The sequence below is a fragment of the Gossypium hirsutum genome, chromosome A08 (genome assembly GCF_007990345.1).
Source record: "Gossypium hirsutum isolate 1008001.06 chromosome A08, Gossypium_hirsutum_v2.1, whole genome shotgun sequence".
NCBI classification, from domain to species: domain Eukaryota; kingdom Viridiplantae; phylum Streptophyta; class Magnoliopsida; order Malvales; family Malvaceae; genus Gossypium; species Gossypium hirsutum.
Genome location: NC_053431.1, coordinates 79,965,813 through 79,986,608, shown reverse-complemented (window position 1 = coordinate 79,986,608; position 20,796 = coordinate 79,965,813). Strand labels below are relative to the sequence as shown.

The following is a 20,796-nucleotide window of genomic DNA, read 5'->3' as shown; positions in this document are numbered from 1 at the left end:
AAGTAATTTAAGAATTCTAGCATATCCAAGTTATTTTTACTTTTAATCGGTGAACTATTACTGTTTGTGTTAGAATTAAGTGACCCGAATCTTTATTTAAATAAAATACAGTGGTAAAATAAAATAAAAGAAGAATCCATATAGAAATACACTTCTTTTATTTTATTTTAGAATAATGTTTTTTAAACATTATTAAATTCCATATATTTGATATTTATTAGAATAAAGTGTTTCAGTCTTACTAGAATATGGCTTTATAAGCCTATAAATAGATATAGTCTATTTCTCTTGTAATTAATTCGAATTCGACATAGTGAATTTTCTTCTCCTCTACCCGTGGTTTTTTCCCGAAAGGGTTTCCACGTAAAAATCTGTGTATTCTTTATTTTATTTTTTTCACAAATTGGTATCTGAGCTTCCGAGTTATTCATCTTGATCACGGTAATGTTGTCTTTTATGTATGAAATTCCGCTGTTGGATCGCAACACCAGATTTGCGTTGTGGCAGATTAAGATGCAAGCAGTTCTTGTGCAGATGGATCTGGAGAATGCCCTGCTAGGGATAGATAAGATGCCTTCGACATTAATAGATGAAGAGAAGAAGCGTAAGGATCGAAAGGCATTAACACAATTACATCTGCATTTGTCTAACGAAATTCTGCAGGATGTGATGAAAGAGAAAACTGCCGCTGCATTATGGAAGAGGCTAGAACAAATATGTATGTCAAAAACTTTAACAAGCAAGTTGCATATGAAGCAGCGTCTTTATGCTCATCGTTTGGAGGAAGGTGCATCTGTACACGAACACTTAACAGTGTTTAAAGAAATTCTCTCAAACTTGGAGGCCATGGAGGTTCAGTATGATAAGGAAGATCTAGGGTTGATTCTACTTTGTTCGTTGCCCCTTCTTATTCAACCTTTAGAGACACAATTTTATATAGCCGCGAGTCTCTCACAGTTGATGAGGTTTATGATTCTTTAACCTCGTATGATAAGATGAAGCATCTTGTAGTTAAACCCGACTCTCAGGGAGAGGACCTCATTGTTCGTGGGAGTCAAGATCGGAATGCTGATGATGATTGTGGTAGGACACAGGAACGGAATCCTCATGGTAAATCTAAGGGTAGATCAAAGTCTTCAAACAGAGGTAAAACTTGTAACTTCTGCAAGAAGAAAGGGCACATTAAATCTGAGTGCTATAAGCTATAGAACAAGATTAAAAGGGAGGCTGCAAATCAAAAGGGAAAACAACCAGAAAATTCTGGTGAAGCTGATGTTGTAGAAGACTACAGCGATGATGAACTTCTAGTCGCTTCTATCAATGATTCTAAAGTAAGCGAGGAGTGGATACTTGATTCAGGTTGCACCTTCCACATGAGTCCTTATCGGGATTGGTTTAGAACTTACGAAACAGTGTCTGAAGGTGTTGTTTTGATGGAAAATAATGCTTCATGTAAAATCGCAGGTGTTGGAACAATTAAAGTTAAGATGTTTGATGGAGTTGTCAGAACACTTAGTGATGCACAACATGTTCTAGAATTGAAAAGAAATTTAATTTTGTTGAGTACTTTTGATTCAAAAGGGTACAGATACACAGCAGAAAGTGGGGTTTTAAAGATTTCCAAAGGTTCCCTTGTTGTGATGAAAGGGCAGAGAAAGACTGCCAAGCTATGTGTTTTGCAGGGTTTTACTGTTACTGGTGATGCAGCTATCACTTCTTCTTCCTTGTCAGATGATGATATTTCTACATTTTGGCATATGCGCCTAAGGCATATGAGTGAGAATGGCATGGCAGAATTGAGCAAAAGAGGACTTCTTGATGGGCAAGGAATTTGCAAACTGAATATCTGTGAGCATTGTGTTTTTGGAAAGTAAAAAAGAGTTCGATTCACCAGAAGAATCCATAACACGAAGGGACCGTTGGAGTATATTCATTCTAATCTGTGGGGGCCATCCAGAGTGCCTTCGAGAGGTGGAGCTAATTATATGCCAACCTTTATTGATGATTTTTCCAGAAAAGTTTGGGCGTTCTTCTTGAAGCAGAAATATGATGTGTTTTCCGTATTTAAGTCTTGGAAAATTATGATTGAAAAACAGACTGGAAAACAAATAAAATACCTCCGTACAGATAATAACTTAGAGTTCTGTTCTGATGAGTTTAATAGATTGTGCAAGTTAGAAGGGATCGTGAGACACTTGACAGTTCGCCATACTCCACAGCAAAATGGCGTTGCAGAACGAATGAACAGAACGATCATTGAGAAGGTTCGATGTATATTGTCAAATTCCAACTTATCAAGGTCGTTTTGGGCCGAAGTAGCCACTACTGCATGTTTTTTGATCAACCGATCCCCATCTGTTTCCATTGAGAAAAAGACTCCACAAGAGGTATGGTCTGGTCATCCTGCTAATTATTCTGATCTAAATATCTTTGGGTGTCCTGTGTATGCTTATGTTGATAATGGAAAATTGGAACCGAGATCCATTAAATGTGTTTTTCTTAGTTACAAAGCTGGTGTAAAAGAGTATAAGTTATGGTGTCCTGAAAATAAAAAAGTTGTGATTAGCAGAGATGTTGTTTTTGATGAAACTGCTATGCTACCTAACTTATCTCTTAAAAACTCTTCCAATAAAGAAAATCAAAAATAGGTGGAGCAAAATCAAAAGTAGGTGGAGTATCAGATTAATACAGAGTCGACTCCTCAAGCCAGTACAAAAATTGAGAATAGAGTTGCTTCTTCACCGCAATACTCTATCGCCAAAAATAGAACTAGAAGAGAAATTAAACCTCCAAAGAAGTATGCCGAGGTAGATCTAGTTACTTATGCTTTAAATGTGGTTGAAGATATAGATGCGAATCAAGAACCATCTAATTATTCTGAGGCGATTAGTTGTGAAGACTCAGAAAAATGGATGTTTGCTATGCAAGAAGAGATGGAATCACTCCACAAAAATAGAGCATGGGATCTTGTAAAACTTCCTAAAGGTAAAAAAGGCTGTTCGTTGTAAATGGGTGTTTAAAAAGAAAGAAGGGAATCCAAGAGTTAAAGAACCCAGATATAAAGCAAGGCTTGTTGCAAAGGGTTACAGTCAAATTCCAGGAGTGGACTTCACAGATGTGTTCTCCCCAGTTGAGCATAGCTCGATTCTAGTTTTGCTTGGTATTGTGGCTATGCATGACTTGGAGCTTGAGCAATGAGATGTAAAAATTGCATTTTTGCATGGAAAACTTGAGGAGGATATTTACATGCAACAACCAGAGGGTTTTATAGTCTTAGAAAAAGAGGACTATGTTTGCTTGCTAAAAAAGTCCCTTTACGGTTTGAAACAGTCACCAAGATAGTGGTACAAGAGGTTTGATTCCTTTATGACTTCTCATAATTTCAAAAGTAGTTTTGACAGTTGTGTTTACTTTAAGAAAAATAGTGATGGTTCTTTTGTGTATCTACTTCTTTATGTTGATGACATGTTGATAGCAGCAAAAGATAAAGGAGAGATAAGAAATGTCAAAACCCATCTAAGTGAAGAATTTGATATGAAAGATTTAGGACCTACAAAGAAGATACTTGGTATGGAGATTCTTAGAGATAGAAAAGCAAGTAAATTGTACCTAAGTCAGAAGGGGTACATTGAGAAAGTTCTTTGCAGGTTCAATATGTAGAGTGCTAAGCCTGTTAGTACTCCTTTAACAGCCCATTTCAGACTTTCATCTGCTTTGTCTCCACAATCAGATGATGAGATTGAGTACATATCACATGTTCCATACTCTAGTGCAGTGGGATCTCTCATGTATGCTATGGTTTGTTCACGTCCATATTTATCATATGCAGTTAGTGCAGTTAGTAGATATATGGTGAATCTCGGTAAAGAATATTGGAAAGTAGTTCAGTGGATTTTAAGATATTTACAAGGAGCTACTGATGTTTGCTTACAGTTTGGAAGAACTAGAGATGGAGTAATTGAGTATGTTGATGCTGATTTTGCTGGAGACCTTGATAGAAGAAGATCTCTCACAGGTTATGTCTTTACAATCGGAGGTTGTGCAATTAGTTGGAAAGCCACTTTGCAAACTACAATCGCTTTATCTACCACTGAAACTGAGTACATAGCGATTACTGAGGCTTGTAAAGAAGCTATTTGGTTGAAGGGACTCTTTAGTGAACTCAATGAAGACCTTCAAATCAGCACAGTATTTTGTGACAATCAGAGTACTATCTTTCTTACAAAAGATCAAATGTTTCATGAGAAAATAAAATACATTGATGTTCGGTATCAATTTGTTCGTGATATTATTGCTCGTGGTGATATTGTTGTGAGGAAAATTAGTACTCATTAAAATCCTGCAGATATGATGACTAAGTCACTTCCTATAACCAAGTTTGAGCATTACTTAGACTTGGTTGGTGTTCATTGTTGAAGTTAAACCCATAAGGGGTTTTATGGAAAAGGTGGAGAACTTGTTCGTTGAGAGTTCGCGATAAAGAACTTGTTCATTGAGAATTCGTGTTAAGGTGGAGATTGTTAGAATTAAGTAGCCCAAATCCTTATTTAAATAAAATACAGTGGTAAAATAAAATAAAAGAAGAATCCATATAGAATTACACTTATTTTATTTTATTTTAGAATAAGGTTTTTTAAACCTTATTAAATTCCATATATTTGATATTTATTAGAATGAGGTGTTTCAGTCTTACTAGAATATGGCTTTACAAACCTATAAATAGATATAGTCTATTCCTCTTGTAATTAATTCGAATTCGACATAGTAAATTTTCTTCTCCTCTGCCCGTGGTTTTTTCCCGAAAATGTTTCCAAGTAAAAATCTGTGTGTTCTTTATTTTATTTTTTTATTTTTATTTTTTTTCACAGTTTGAAACATCTTTATAGAACATTTTTGGAAAAAAATGTCCTAAATAATCTTGTTCTACAATGAATTGTTTTGTAGTGGTACTTTTCCTAGAAGACCTTATTCTGAATAATGACTATTCTCCAAAAACAATATTTTAAATAAGAGTTGTTTTAAATCATGTTTATTTTGAACATAATTTTCTTGAAGAATAACCATTCTAAACAAAAATTGCTTCGAACAACTGTTATTCTTGACTTAAAACTACTCTAGACAATAATTGTTTTAAATTGGAGCTTGCTCTAAACATAATTGATCCTCAATGGTTGTTCTAAATAACAACAATTTTGGATGAGAGTTCTTTTTCTCCAAAAAAATAAATAATAATAATAAATAATAATAAACTAAAAGTGCCAATTAAATATCTAGATTTTGCCTCATGAATGAAAATTTTCGGTAAAAAAAATTCTCATACAAAAAAGAATGTAATAAGAAAAAGAGAGAAGAAATGACAAAATAGTATGATCTCATAATTCTAATGCATTACTCACAAATAAATAATTATTAGAAGCAACAATTTTGCTTCTAAGACTTTATCCATTAAAAAAAAAATTGTGCATCAAGAATTTGGTTTACTTGCAAAATAAAGTTTGAAGAGATAGTGACAATCACTTTCCTCAAATGTTTTTAAGGTATATTAGCTTTTTCCTTTATTACACCCAATGGATTTTTTAAAAAACAAAATAAATTATATGTTTCCCCCAATTTTTTTTAAGGTGTATTAGCTTTTATTTTTACACCCAATAGATTTTTTAATTTAAAGGAAAAAAATTTAATGATATGTTTTCCCCAATTTTATAGGAAAAAGTAATGACTAGTTATCTCAATTTTTTAGAGAATAAAATATTATTCTTTGTTTTAGAGAAAAACAATAATATGCTATTTTCAATTTTTTAGATATAATTAATAGCTTGTTATTCTTATTTTTTTAAGGAAAAGCTAAAGCCTGCTATTTTAAGTTTTTTAGGGAAAAATAATTATATGTTACAATATTTTTTTCTAGGATAGTAATCGGATGTTTTACCTGATTTCTTTTAGAATAAAACTATTACACTTGATTTTTTGATAAAATATATCTCTATAACATTTAATAAAAAAAATAATATACTTTTATAATAATCGTTGGTGAAGTAAAAGGGAGTTGTTCTGTATTTAATATTGTGAATAATTTCAATGTTCGATACTATCCTCTTCTTTTTTTTAACTACAATTTTTTTATTCAAATATCTTAAAGAAAGTAGTTTTCTATTCTAATTTAATTTTATGCATAAACATTTTTGAATTACTTGTCAAAAATTTCATGTAGAGGTAATAGTTTGAGCAATAATTTTTCTTATAACGATTTTTAGAATTACAAGATCATAGCTATTCTATTACTTTTCTTTTCTCTGCATTTTTCATGAAAACTTTCTCTTGAAAATTTTCATGCAGGGGAGTGTTGATACTTAGTTTTGGAAAGAACAACTTTTAATATTTCTTTTGGAATAACAAACCTTATTTTTGAAAATAAATATGTTCAGAGCATAACTCCAATTTAGATTAATTTTTATACAGTGTAATTGTCATTCGAGAACAACTCTTATTGTGAACAACTAATGTTCGAAGTATGTCTTGTTTAGATTAGTTGTTTTCTAAAAACAACTATATTTAGAACAATCGTCATTCAAAATAATTCCTATTTAAAACAGTTGTTTTGCAAGAATAGACATTGTTCAAAATAGGTTTTTTTTCAAGAATGTACTGCCATAAAACAACTTAACATAGAATGTTACAATCACAATATAGGCAACCACAATACTGAATGTGGCTTTAGACAAAGGTATCTGTAGCGACGTAAAAATTTTACTTTGCCCGCTAATTGAGGCGATTTATTGAATATTTGAAAACCGACTTTCAATTTTATTAAAAAAGGGAGTCGCCACCGATCTTTTTTTTTAGGTGTGATCGGACACCTAATAAATCATCTTTTTTTAGAAAAGAAAATTTATTCTTGAACAAAAATGAAGGCCGAATTTAGGTCTACGTCAAAAGCCAGAGAAAAAATAGGGTTCGGGAGTAGTTACGCACGAGGAAGGTATTAGCACCCTCGCGACGCCCAAAATTGGTATCTCGTTAAACATGTGTTGTCTTAATTTTCGAAAATGCGAGTTCAATGTAACATTTAATCATGATCCGATCAAAACACAAGAATTTTTATAATTTTAATTTCTTTTGAGAAGGACGTTCCGTTTTTAACACGAGCCGATGATATTCACCCAACATAGCGATGAAATCAACGACTTAATGTTAAATCGGCACGTTGCCTTATTTATTGAAATTAATAAAAAAATGAATAAAATATATATTTTTTAAATAAAAATTCATAAATAAATAAACTGTACAAACAATGATATAATGAATGAAAAATATTAACATATAATATAAGAGCATTAGGATAAAAATAAAAATAATATTTACAATGAAAAGAAAATAATAATAAAAATAATGATATGCTAATAATATAATAAGAAAAGCAAACTGATACAGAATGGGTAAGAACAAAAATAAAAGAGTTAGAAATACATCGAAGCAAATAATAAATACGACAATAATATTAAAAACAATAACAATGCATGCGATATTAAACGTAATAATAGTATTAAACACGAAATAAAAACAATGAATATATATATACATATAATAATAGTTAGTAAAGTGATGGAAACATGATATTAAAAACATTAATAATGTTACCTATATACATACGCATATATATTAAAATATAAACATAATAATAGTATTACAAAGTATATACATAGTATTAAAAATATGTACATAATATAATGTTAAAAATACATACATAATATATAGTTATTAAAAAATATATACATAAGATAATATGTAAAAAAATATAATATAGTATTCGAAATATATACATGATATAGATAAAAATACAATATTAAAAAGGTATATATACATAATATATATAAAAAATGCATATATAATATAATATTAAAATATTTACATAATATATACATATTAGAAATAATAATGTTAAAAACACCTATTAATAATATTACATAAATATATACCTATATATATATTAAAGATATATACATATATAATAAAACATATACTAATATCAATAATAATAATAAGGATAATATAAAAATATATACATGAAATAGTATAAAAATATATATAACTAATAATATTAAAAATATATACATGAGATAACATAAAAAGATATGAATAGTATGATATTTAAAAAATATATACATAATATATATAAAATATATATAATTCATAATATTAAAAATACATACATAATATATATGAAAAACACATACAATATATATATATTCAAAATGATAATAATAATATTAAAAATAATCATTAATAGTAATATATAAATATATTCATATATATACAGATATAAATACTAATTGAAACTAAATATTAGTACCAATAATAATAACAAAATATTGATAATAGATATAATAATGATATTAATAAAATATAATAGTATAAATAATATTAAAATAAAATAAAATACGTAAAAGAGGGTGCAAAAGGATAAAATTTAAATTAAAACAATATTTTGGGGTAATTTTAAAAAGAAGTAAAGGAAAATAGGATCGATTTGGATGCGCGCAAAACAAGGGAGGACTAAAAAAGCAATTATTCCTCCTCTCAAAACGCAACACAGCAAGAGGGACTAAATCGCAAAGCGATATATACTTTAGGGCCAAATTAAAAATTGAAAAAGTACTTGATCGTAAAAGTATGAAAATGCAGAAGGGCTAAAAGCGCAATTAGCCCTTACTTAAAAAAACACGCGGATCCTGGCAGGTCGGTCGGATTGGTCCGACCCAAGGCAAAATGACGCCGTTTTGTGCCCTGGGTTTTAATGCCAAAACGACGCCGTTTTTAAGTACTATAATTAGCCCAAAAATCAGAAAAAAATCATTTGTAACCAAAATCAGAAAAAAAAAGGAGAGAGGAAGAGCTGGGCGATTTCCAGTGGGAAATCCGGCCTCGCCTCGATTGCCGTCCACCATCGCCAACATCAGCACCGGCCACCGTACATGGTGGCCGAAAAGGTAAATTTTTTTTTGTTTTTTTTGTACTTTTATTTTTTTATCTATGTCTATATATATATATATATGTGTGTGTGTGTGTGTGTGTGTGTGTGTGTGTGTGTGTGTTTAAAAGAAAAAATAAAAGAAATATGCGTATATATGCGAAGGAAGAAAGTAAAGATAAAAAAATAAACTAAAAAGAACAAGACATTTGTATGATGAATTGGTTTTTGATCAGCTTGCTATGTTTTTAGTATTTGAATCTATTCTTTCTTTCGTATTCAATTTTCTTGTCCAGAGAGTAAAATACAAAATATTTGCAAGGCTTATATAGCCATTTACAAAGTATTTCTTTTTATTGTTTATGTCTTTTCTTCATTTGCAGGTGCAAGTGGCGGTGGGTGGTGGCAGAGGCGTCAGAGGGCAGGTGGCCATAGGGGCAGTGGCTAACTGGGCTAGGGTTTTTCTTTTTTGGTTTTCTGATAAGTATTGGAAATTGGGTTTGGGCTGTTGGGTAGGTTTAGTTTTGGGTTAGTTGGTTTAATTTAGATGGGTTATGTTTAGTTTAATTTGGGCTGGTAATTGGGTTATTGTTTTGGGCTGTAAAAAAGATTGGACTTTGTTTTTTTTTGTTTGGTTATTTTCTGGGCTTGGGCCAAATTGGGCCTCTACAGTATCTATTTGTACTTGAGAGAATGTTACAATTGAAATTCTGACACAAGGAATCTACTTGTACTTGAGAGAATGTTGATGTTGATGATATTGTATATGAGAAAGTTTATGTTGCCTTGATTGTATTAAAGTTTATGTTGATGATATTGTATATGAGAAAGTGATGTCAAATGCAAATAACATTTATGTGTTGATTGAATGCTTGGAGATTTGATGGAATATGATATTCCATTGAAACGAGTAAGTTGTATGTAAATAATACAACTACATTGTTATTATATGTGTTTAAATTGATATAGGATGAATTGCTTGGTTGTGGAAATGATTATGTACGATGAATATTGATATAGTAGAATTCCCGTTGAACCTTAAGAAACAATTCGGATGTTCATGCCATGACATTCGGGTTATTTGTGTGCTAGTGTAAGACATGTCTGGGACATGCATCGGCCACATTATGAGAGCCAGTGTAAGACCATGTTTGGGACATGGCATCGGCATTGAGACGAGAGCTAGTGTAAGATATGTCTGGGACATGCATCGACTTCGAGATGTAAGCCAGTGTAAAACATGTTTGGACATGCATCGGCTACGAGATGTGTCAGTGTAAGACCATGTCTGGGACATGACATCGGCATTATACCCTATGTTCGAGGCTTAGTGAATATTCGATAGCTTTCTGAATGGTTCAACGGTGAGAGTTATAGTTTAAGCTAAATGGGAAAGGTTATAACCATATTGTGAGTGGTACAGGTATTGATAAACCGTAATTTATACATATTTTTATCCCATGCTTAGCACATTTATCGATGGTTTCTCCTTAGAATTGGTGAATTCGATGCTCCTAATCCTTTAATTTCATGTTTTATACTTAGGTGAGCACAGGAGAGTAAAAAGAGTGAGAAATGGGCCGAAAACAGAGAAAAAAGACTCACGTGGGAAATCAACACAGCCTGGACTTTCTCACACTGGCGTGTCACATGGTCGTGTCCCTTTGGCAGGATTGAAGCATGACTTACACGGGTATGCTACATGCCCGTGCCTATTCAACAGTCTTGACCACGAGCTGGAGTAATCGCACACGGGCGTAACACACAGGCATGTCCTTGCCTAACCCAAGTATAACCCTATTCGAAAAAGGCCAATTTGGGGGCTCTTAGGCATTCTAAAGCCTATTTAAACACCTGAGAAGGCACTTAAGAGGGGGACGCAGAGTAGGAAGTAATGAATTACTCAAGGAAAGCCGATTGATTCATCTCAGAAGCCGGATTCATCATCAAGACTGAAGGTCTCCCTTCAAGTTCCTTCAGGAGTTTTGGGTTTTCTTATGTTTTGTTATCTTTATGCTTTTGAGATGTTTTCCTTCATAAGTATGAACTAAAACCCCTAAATACCTAAGGGGAATGAAACCTAAGAAGGATCTTGTTATTATTATCTGAATTGTATGATAAATATTTTATTTGTTCTTAATTATGTGTTCTTAATTCTTGTTTTAATATTCTAGGATATTGATTCAAGTCAACACTCTTATTCAGAGGAGGAATAGACCCTATCTAAGAGTAAATTTTTCGTAATTAAGCGGAGTTGATTGCGCGCCTAGAGATAGGGTGACAAGATTTTACTGGATTAGGGTGAAACCTAATTAGGGAATCTATAAATCGAGTTAATGCAATTCTAGGGTGTTAATTAGAAAGAGATTTCAATTATTCAACCTAGGGTTAGACGTTATTAGTCTCGAGAGAGATAATAATATAATTTAGGGATTTCTACGGATCAAGTCAAATGAATAAATCGTCTGATTTAGAGTCAAATAACAAGTGAAGTCTAGGTGGATTTTTCCTTAGTATTGTCTTAATCAATCGAATTTTCTAAAAAGTATTTTCCCAAATTTTCTTTCTGTGAATTCTTAGTTTAGTAATTAGTTTAGATAACCAAACCTCTTGATTTTTAGGCTAGATAATAAAAAGGAAGTAAATACTAGTACTCGTGGTTCCTTTGGGTTCGACAATCCGGTCTTGCTAAACTATACTACTGTTCGATAGGTACAGTTGCCTTAATGTGATAATAAGTTAGTCTCAAGAATGATTCATTTATAAATTTTTAAAACCTGTCACAAATATCACGCATCAAGTTTTTGGCGCCGTTGCCGAGGAACTAGGATATTAGGAACACTCGATTTTTATTACTTTAGCCATTTTAATTTTATTGCAATTTAAATTTTTATTTTCTTTTCCAATTTTTCATTTATTTTCTTCTGACAGGTTTTTCTAGTTTATGATCAGAAGAAACCCGTCAGGACCACTACTTTTTGACCGTGAGATCGACTGTACAGTTTGCAAAAATTGAAGAGAAAAAAGGCGAAGCCTAAGATACACAGAGGACGAGCAAGAGGACGACACTTCAACCACAACCGAGGAGATGGCTGAAAACCAAGAAAATCTGCTACCTCCTGCGATTGCTGCTGATCCAGTAAATCAGAATCCTGCTCCATGCACAATGTATGATTATGCTAAACCTAATTTAACAGGAACTCAATCGAGCATAGTTAGGCCTGCTATTGCAGCAAATAATTTTGAACTGAAACCTAACACCATTCAAATGATCCAATAGTTTGTTCAGCTTGATGGTTTGCAGGACGAGGATCCCAACGCTAACTTGGCAAATTTCTTAGAGTTTTGCGACACTTTTAAAATTAATGGCGTTGCTGATGATGCCATTCGTCTTTGGTTGTTTTCCTTTTCGTTGAGGAATAAGGCTAAACAGTGGTTGAACTCGTTTCCATGAGGAACAATCACTACTTGGGAACAGATGACCGAAAAATTTTTATTAAAATATTTTCCGCCGGCTAAAACAGCCAAATTACGTAATGATATCTCCTCTTTTCTGTAGATGGATTTAGAAACACTCTACGATGCATGGGAGAGATACAAGGACCTTTTGCGAAGATGCCCTCACCATGGGTTACCACTCTGGCTACAGGTCCAAACGTTTCACAATAACCTGAACCCTTCGACTCAGTAGATGATTGACGCAGCCGCTGGTGGAACTATCAATAATAAGACACTTGAAGTGGCTTACGAATTTATTGAGGAGATGTCACTGAATAACTATCAGTGAAAAGCTATGAGGACAAAACTGATAAAAGTAGCCGGTGTTTTCAACCTTGATGCGGTTACTATGTTATCTAACCAAGTCAGAAACTCGTTTCCAGAATACCGAGACAACCCTTAAGAATCAACAAGCGTCAATCCAAGGACTCGAAACTCAGATAGGCCAACTTGCCTAACTGATTTCTGAACGACCACAAGGTAGTCTGCCGAGTAACACTGAATCTAACCGAAGGAAGCAAATCAATACAATTACCATTCAAGATGGGGAAGGGTTAGTTGCACCTAAACCAGAATCGAGGCAAGAAACTGGGGTAAGTAAAGGTAAGGGTGAGGTGGACCACAATGACCAGAAACCGGTAAGTAAAGAATACAAACCTCATGTGCCATACCCAAACGCGACAAGAAAAGACCGTACAGAAGAACAATTCGGTAAATTTCTTAAATTATTAAAAAAATTACATATTAACTTACCATTTATTGAAGCTCTTTCGCAAATGCCAAACGCAGTCAAATTTTTAAATGAGCTTTTAACAAATAAATGAAAGTTGGATGAGGCGTCGCATATGGAGTTGAATACAGTTTGCTCAGCCATTCTACAGAATAAGCTACCCAACAAATTGAAAGATCCAGGGAGTTTGACGATTCCATATTTAATTGGTAGTTTAGATGTTCATAATGCATTGGCTGACTCAGGGGCAAGCATTAATGTTATGCCTTATAAAATGTTTAAACAGCTAGGTCTTGGGAAACCCAAACAAACTAGGATGAGCATTCAATTGGCTGATAAAACCATTAGATTTCCTAGGGGTATCATTGAAGATGTTCTTGTTAAGATCGATAAATTTATATACCCAGTAGACTTTGTTGTTCTAGACATGGAAGAGGATAGTAACGCATCTTTAATTTTAGGACGACCCTTTTTAGCGACTGCTAGAACCATTATTGATGTTGGTACAGGTGAACTCACACTTCGTGTGGAAGACGAAACAATCACCCTTCAAGCTCGTAATTCGAGTAACACATCAAAAATTGAATGTGGTTGTATAAATCATTCTACTAGTACTGATCGTGTGGTGAAACCCTCTGTGCAGGAAACAATTATGAAGAACACATATGAGCCGTGTTCAAACAACAATAAAGGACCTATCTATGAAGAACGAAGGCTATAAATCGAGGAGCGAGATGAATGGCGGACACAGAAATCGAGAACACCAGATAAACCGAAACCGAGCCAGGACGAGCTCAATACCTCACCAAATCAACTTAAGGTTGGAGATAAAGTACTACTAGATGCGGCAGATCCTTACATTACCATTCCTGAACCTAATGAAGAAATTCCTCTTACAGTACTCAGTATTTTCCCATATGGTATAGTCGAGGTAATTCATCCCAAATTCGGTACTTTTAAGGTAAACAATGCTCGTCTTAAACCTTATGTTGATAAAGTTGATAGCAGGGATAAGGAGTGTAAACTCCTCGCACCACCTTGACCATGCAGAAGAGAGGTAAGTCCAGCTTAAGACTATAAATAAGCGCTTCTCGGGAGGCAAACTGAGCACTAACAATAATGGCTTATTTAAATTCTAGTTTTTCACATCTTACCTACTAACTAAGTCTTGAAACATAGGGTTTTCCCATCCATATGGCCGGGCACACGGGCGTGCCTTAAGCCGTGCTCACACCATAAGAGGAGATACGACCGTGTAATACGGCTGTATGAAAACAGGGCAAAATTTTTCCCTAATACGGGATGCGATAAGTTGCCACAGTCGTGCGATATGGTTGTGGGCGAAATTGCCAAAACAACACGGGCGTGAGACATGCCCATGCCTCGAAACCGTGGTTGAAACTGAGAATGTAACACGGGTGTGCAACATGTCCGTGCCATCCACCTGTGGTCGACACTGTCAAAACAAACACAGGCGCGGAAGAAGCAAACGAAGTAAGATACGACCGTGCGACACGGCCGTGTACACCAACACGCCCAAAGAACACGGGCGTGGGCCGAATATCAAATGTGCCCAAATTCAAAATTCGCGAAACACACGGGCAAAAATTAGGCCACACGGATGTGTCCCACGACCATATAACTTAAAATCTATATAAACCCATCACTATTCATCATCTTCCTCCCAAAAAATCCCTAACCCTAGCCGCTGCAACTTCACACGCCCTACACCCATACCCGTGCGCCGCCTACAACACCGATTCTGACGCCTCAAGCTCCTTCCTTTTGCGTTTGTTTACTCTTTTCTCTCTATTTTTCTTTAAATATGTTGCTTATTTCATGATTTCTCTGCTCTATTGAACTATTTTGAATGAATATTCATAGTTAGAATATTAAAATACTCATGCTTGTTTTATAACAAATTTTTCATTCTAGTTTCTACATTATGCTATACTCTTTCATTTTTCCTTGTTTCCATGAAATTTATGCTTACCCACATGCATTCATTCATATTCCAGTTACATTTTTCCCATAATCTTATAACTTGATATATTTAATTGTTTTAGTTTGTATCATCTAGTACGTAAATCTCATGAAATATTCATATTTAGTCTTGATTTTCCATACTATTCTTGGGGCATATTGGTTGAACTTTGATATTTCAATGTAGGTACAATGTCGTCCTCACGTGGTAAGAAGACCACTGTTCCCACCTCGAAGAAGAAAAAATGAGCAGCGTCATCCTTGGGTCTTACCATGGAGATTCGCCACCCGTTCCTCCAGGTTTTCTTAGGACCTTAGGAGGAATTATATCAGATATTACGGGCCCGACCCCTAGGTGTGGGCCGCTGTATTGACTGGGCCGTACTTGAACAGATTCATTTGGCTGATGCGGCACGAGCCCTCTTGACGACTGACCCGTGAGGGCTCTTCTTCGAGATTGTCGAGCCGATGTATCGAGAGTTCACATTAAAAATCTACTCGACGTTCTATCTTCAGACCGTCATGACCAACTTGAACGATCCTAGAACAGTCCAGTTCCGCCTTGGTGGTCTAGTACACCAGTTGAGCGTACCTGAGTTCGGGGTTACACTAGGGCTATACACGGAGGAGTTCATAGACGACAATAAACTCAACACCCCCACCACCACATCCACTACTCCCCTTCAAAATGCTGGAGGGACCTCGTCCCTGCTTCGGCCACTTACGATCTTAGCCACTCCAAGGCATCGGCTCTCCCTCCATCCTTGAGGTATCTACAAGCCATCCTGGCTCACATTCTGACAGGGAGACAAGAAAGCACTGGCGTCTTCACTACCCACAACGCCTATTTCTTATGGAGCATGGTGAATGGGTACGTCCTCGACCTTATCTGTAAAACCCCGAACCCGAGACCGTCGCCGGAGTCGAACACGAGGTGTTAACAGACTTCAAACCACTTATTAAAAATTTCCCAGACAAGCTGCCAATCTGCGTACAAGTCGCTTTAAAAATCATATCTTGAGTTCTGAAACTCGAAATCCAGTTCCGTAAATTTTCCCCGGAACTAGACTCATATATCTATATGGTAGAATTTTTGTAGAATTTTTGGTTGGGCCAATTGGTACAGTTTATTAGTTAAAGTCGTCCCTGTTCCTGGGTTCGACTACTCTGACCCTTGTGCATTACGACTTAGATATCTCCCTTTACAGAGCTCCAATAATTATGCCGTTGGTTTCTAATGAAACTAGAATCAAAAGGGAATCTATAAATATAAAGCATGACTTCTAATTGTCTCTGATTAATTTAGGGTGAATTTCTAAAGTCGGGACAGGGGATCCAGAAATCGCTCTGGCCCTGTTTCACAAGAGTTTAATTATCTCCTAACATACAGCTCATATGGTCGTTTCGTTTCTTCTATATGAAAGTAGACTCATCGAGCTTCGATTACATAATTTATTCATTAATTAATTCCATTCCTACTGTTTTTAGTGATTTTTCAATCTCACGTCACTGCTGCTGCCAGCATCTGTTACTAAAGCAACTATGCCTATTTCGTGATTTCTCCTTGATCTAACTAGTAATTCATCATACATATCACAAATTATGATCATGACTAGCCATGCCAAAGGCTAATCATTGTCAAACATCTCCCTACTACACTATTGCCATATCATGAATTTTAACACCAAAAATAATCAACCATGACATATGACATAAAAATCGAATTACCAAGACTTACGACCTAACATTATAGAACCAAATCCAACCGAACATTTATGCCATTTTCGCATGGCTAAAAGTTTACATACCAAATTTCAACAAAACATATTAGCCTATACATGCCGAAATGTTCTCCTAGACCGACTAAAAAGAAGATACCAAAAGTTGCTAGCCGGTGTGATGACTTCGATGACGGCCCGATCACGCAAAAAGAGACGAGTCCAAGAAACCTAGAATAGGTGACAAGGAAACACCGAGTGAGTATATAACTCAGTAAGTCATAAGCAATGCACTACCATCCATTAATAACATTATCACAAGAGGAAACAAAATGGAACGAGGCTAGTTACTCCATCCATACCGAACCATACCATAGTTCCTTAGACCTATCGGTTCAATCTCATACCAAGTCATGCATTCACATTCCATATACTAATCAATAGGATATTTGAGGCATTTTCATACATCATTTTATTTTCGTTACAATCATACAACTAAACGACCTTTCACCTATTCCACGATAAATCTTATGTACGTGACTTCAATTATAATTGTCACATAGGTTCAAACTTACCAAGCTCAACTCCAAATATAAACATAGCGCCTATTAGCCATGAACTCAAGGTACTTACCCGATCCGCTGTCCGTGATCAACTCAATAATGTCGCACACTTAGTGTCCATAGTGATTCAAAAATATATATTAAGTCCGCACACTCAGTGCTATATAATCAACTCGCACACTTAGTGCTATATAATCAAACTCGCACACTTAGTGCTGTACAATTTAAACCCGCACACTTAGTGCCAATCTCATGATCATAAATGTCTACACCCGCACACTTAGTGCCGAAACCAACAACTCAATACATCTCACCTCTTTTCTTTTTTTATTCAATATTTTCATCACCCCATGCATACATGTATATATATATATATTTATCATTCCATTCAGCATCATTACATAGACGTTATGACCATTTAAATTAATACAAAATATATGCTTAATGACTTACCTTGTGTTGGGTAAGACGATTCCAACTCGGCTACTCGATGATCTTTTCTTTGCCTTTGCTTGATTCTCCTCCTTTAATTCCTTGAGCTTAATCAATAAATCAACTAGTTTAACCGTCTTGCTAAACATTCATAATTCAATTACACATGCATATGTATGTTTGTATATTCGGCAACCATCCTCACTAATTGCCCATTTAGTCGATTATACACATAATTAAAGGTAACATCACGAATGGGCATACTTATGTATATATATAGGTATATATACTTCGGAATGGGCATCACAATTAGATTTAACACCACCTTCATACTCAATTAGATGGCCGAATGTATGTATATATGTACAATGTCAACTATAAAATCATTTAAACACCTAATTTCATCTCATGAACACTTGATCGAATTTTCCTAATCTAGCATATTTTCACATCTATTTGTAACATCATGTAAATCTACATATAACTACATTTCTTAAGTTCCACATCTTAATGCCCATTATAGCCACTCCCATAGTCTAAATCTAACAATCGGCAACACCCACCTTTCCACTATGTTAGCCGAATACTCATTTTCTTCTTAGTCCTAAATTCGGCACCTCCAACAAAATAGCTTAACAATTTCAACTTTCATGCTAACATAACAAGCAACTTAACACATCCATATAACTAGCATGCTAATAGCATCAAGGTATCAACTAAAATTTTTTTAAGCTCCTTAGCCGAATCCTAACTCTCCAACAACCCCAAATCCAACCATGGGATAGATAGAATTTAGACTCATCACCCAAAGGTTGTGTAAACTTCCAAAAATATCATTGAACATACCTTGATCTAAAGGACCACCTTGGCCGAATCTTGCTTCCTCTTCTTCCTCTAGTTACGACAATTGCAAAAGAAAGAAAACATGAACACTCCTTCTTCCCTCCTTATTAAGCATTCAAACTCCCTCATTTTCATGCCACAACATCAAACACTCCTCCTAGATACAAGCAATGGCCGAACTTCTTCAAAATTTTTCTCCCTTTCTTTTTCTTGGTTTTTCGGCTAGGAGATGGCAAGTATGAACACCCCTTTTTTTTGTTCACTTTCCTATTATTATTCCTGTGACAGCCCAAAGTTGACCCTAGTCAGGAAGTGGTTTCGGGACCGCTAAACCGAGTCACCGAAATGTTTGAATGTGATACTTATTGTCTAGAATATGTAATTATGAATGTGTGAAAATTTCAATCTTCAATTTGGTTGATTTCATGTGAATTTAGTCAATAGGACTTATGTGAGAAAATTCTAAAATGTGATAGGTCAATGTGTGAGGACCTATTAGTGCATGTGGACAAAGGGGGGCTTGCATGTCAGATTCCCCCTACTAGTAGTGGCCGGCCATGACAAGCATGGTAGACCAAGTTTGGTGGCCAAGACATGTCATAGACATGTTTTGTTGGTGCATCATGGGTGGAAAAAAATAAAATAATAGGCATGGAAATTAAATAATGAAAAGGAGTATGATGAATACACAAAAAAAGAAAAGTGTGTAGTTGATTTTTTCCCCCCCCATTGCCGTGAGCTAAAGAAAAGAGAGGAGAAGATCTTTGTTCATCCTTTTCTCACCTTCATTTAGCCTAAATTAGAAAGAAAAACAAAGAAAAAATTTTCTCATCCTTTGGTTCATCCTTGGCCAAAAATTTTAAGGAGGAAAGAAGAAGAAAGGTGAAGAGATTCGGCCATGCATGTAGCTAGGCTAAGCTCAAGAGCAAAGGGGAAATAAATCCGATAAAGGGAAGGAAAAAGTGGTTGAATAGCTAGTGGAATCGTTCGACAACACCCGAGGTAAGTTCTTGAGTAAGAGAGCTTAAATTACGATGTGATTAAATCATGCTCTATGTGTGGCTATTGAGCCGAATGTGCAAGGACGATATGTGCCTTGTGTTTGAGTTTCGCAAATGAAAATGAAATATGAATGTGCCATGAATTATTGTTAGATGTGCATGATTAATTGAATGCTGTCCGGGCTAAGTCCCGAAGGCTTTGTGCTAAGTGAATATACCCGGACTAAGATCCGAAGGCATTTGTGCGAGATACAAATTCCGGGTTAAGCCCCGAAGGCCTTTGTGCGAGATACTAAATCCGGGTTAAGTCCCGAAGGCATTCGTGCGAGTTATTAAATCCGGGTTATGTCCCGAAGGCATTGTGTGAGTTACTAAAACCGGGCTATGTCCCGAAGGCATTTGAACGAGGAGCTATATCCGGTTAAATCCCGAAGGTACGTGATTTGGTAATGAATGAGCTTGCTGTAAAATTCCAGCGAATACTCGAAAAACATCCCAATATGGGGATATGTTACGTATGTGTTGAATTTAATCGAGCCCTTACAAATAAATGTTCGCTCAGTTGATAAACGAGCTACCGGCCTTCGGCTAAGTTAGTCTATTGTGTATGTACATAAGGGTTGTTAATGTTGTGAAGCAAGTTTGGTATCGGTAAATTGCGTATTATGAAATATTCCGTTTAGCTAAATGTGTGTTATTCTTTGTTTATGCTGGAATTCCTTGCTCAAAACTTACTAAGCATAAATTGCTTACTCGTTACACTGCTCCTCTGTTTTATAGATTTTTGGTTCTCCAGCTATCGGACTCGGGATCTTGAAGTCGAAGTCGCCCACACTATCAAAGGCTCTTTTGGGTACTATTTTGGTTGAATTTTGATATGGCATGTATAGGACTACCCATTGTTGTTTTCGAGTACTTTATGAAATGTATAAGTGTACAGCCATGCGAAAATGGCTTGTAGAAGTGGAGTATGGCATTAGACCATTCGTGTTTATGAATGTATAGATGGTTTCATGATGTAACTATAGTTGGAATGGAAGTGTTGAGCAAATGATTAGCC

General features: G+C 35.1%; 1 non-coding gene across 1 annotated transcript; it reads right to left on the bottom strand.

Annotated features, from left to right (window-relative positions):
• Positions 1-12,494: 12,494 nt before the first annotated feature.
• Positions 12,495-12,601, bottom strand: LOC121205214 (small nucleolar RNA R71). Its single transcript, XR_005900299.1, has one exon. It is a non-coding gene; the product is annotated as a small nucleolar RNA R71 (small nucleolar RNA).
• Positions 12,602-20,796: the final 8,195 nt, after the last annotated feature.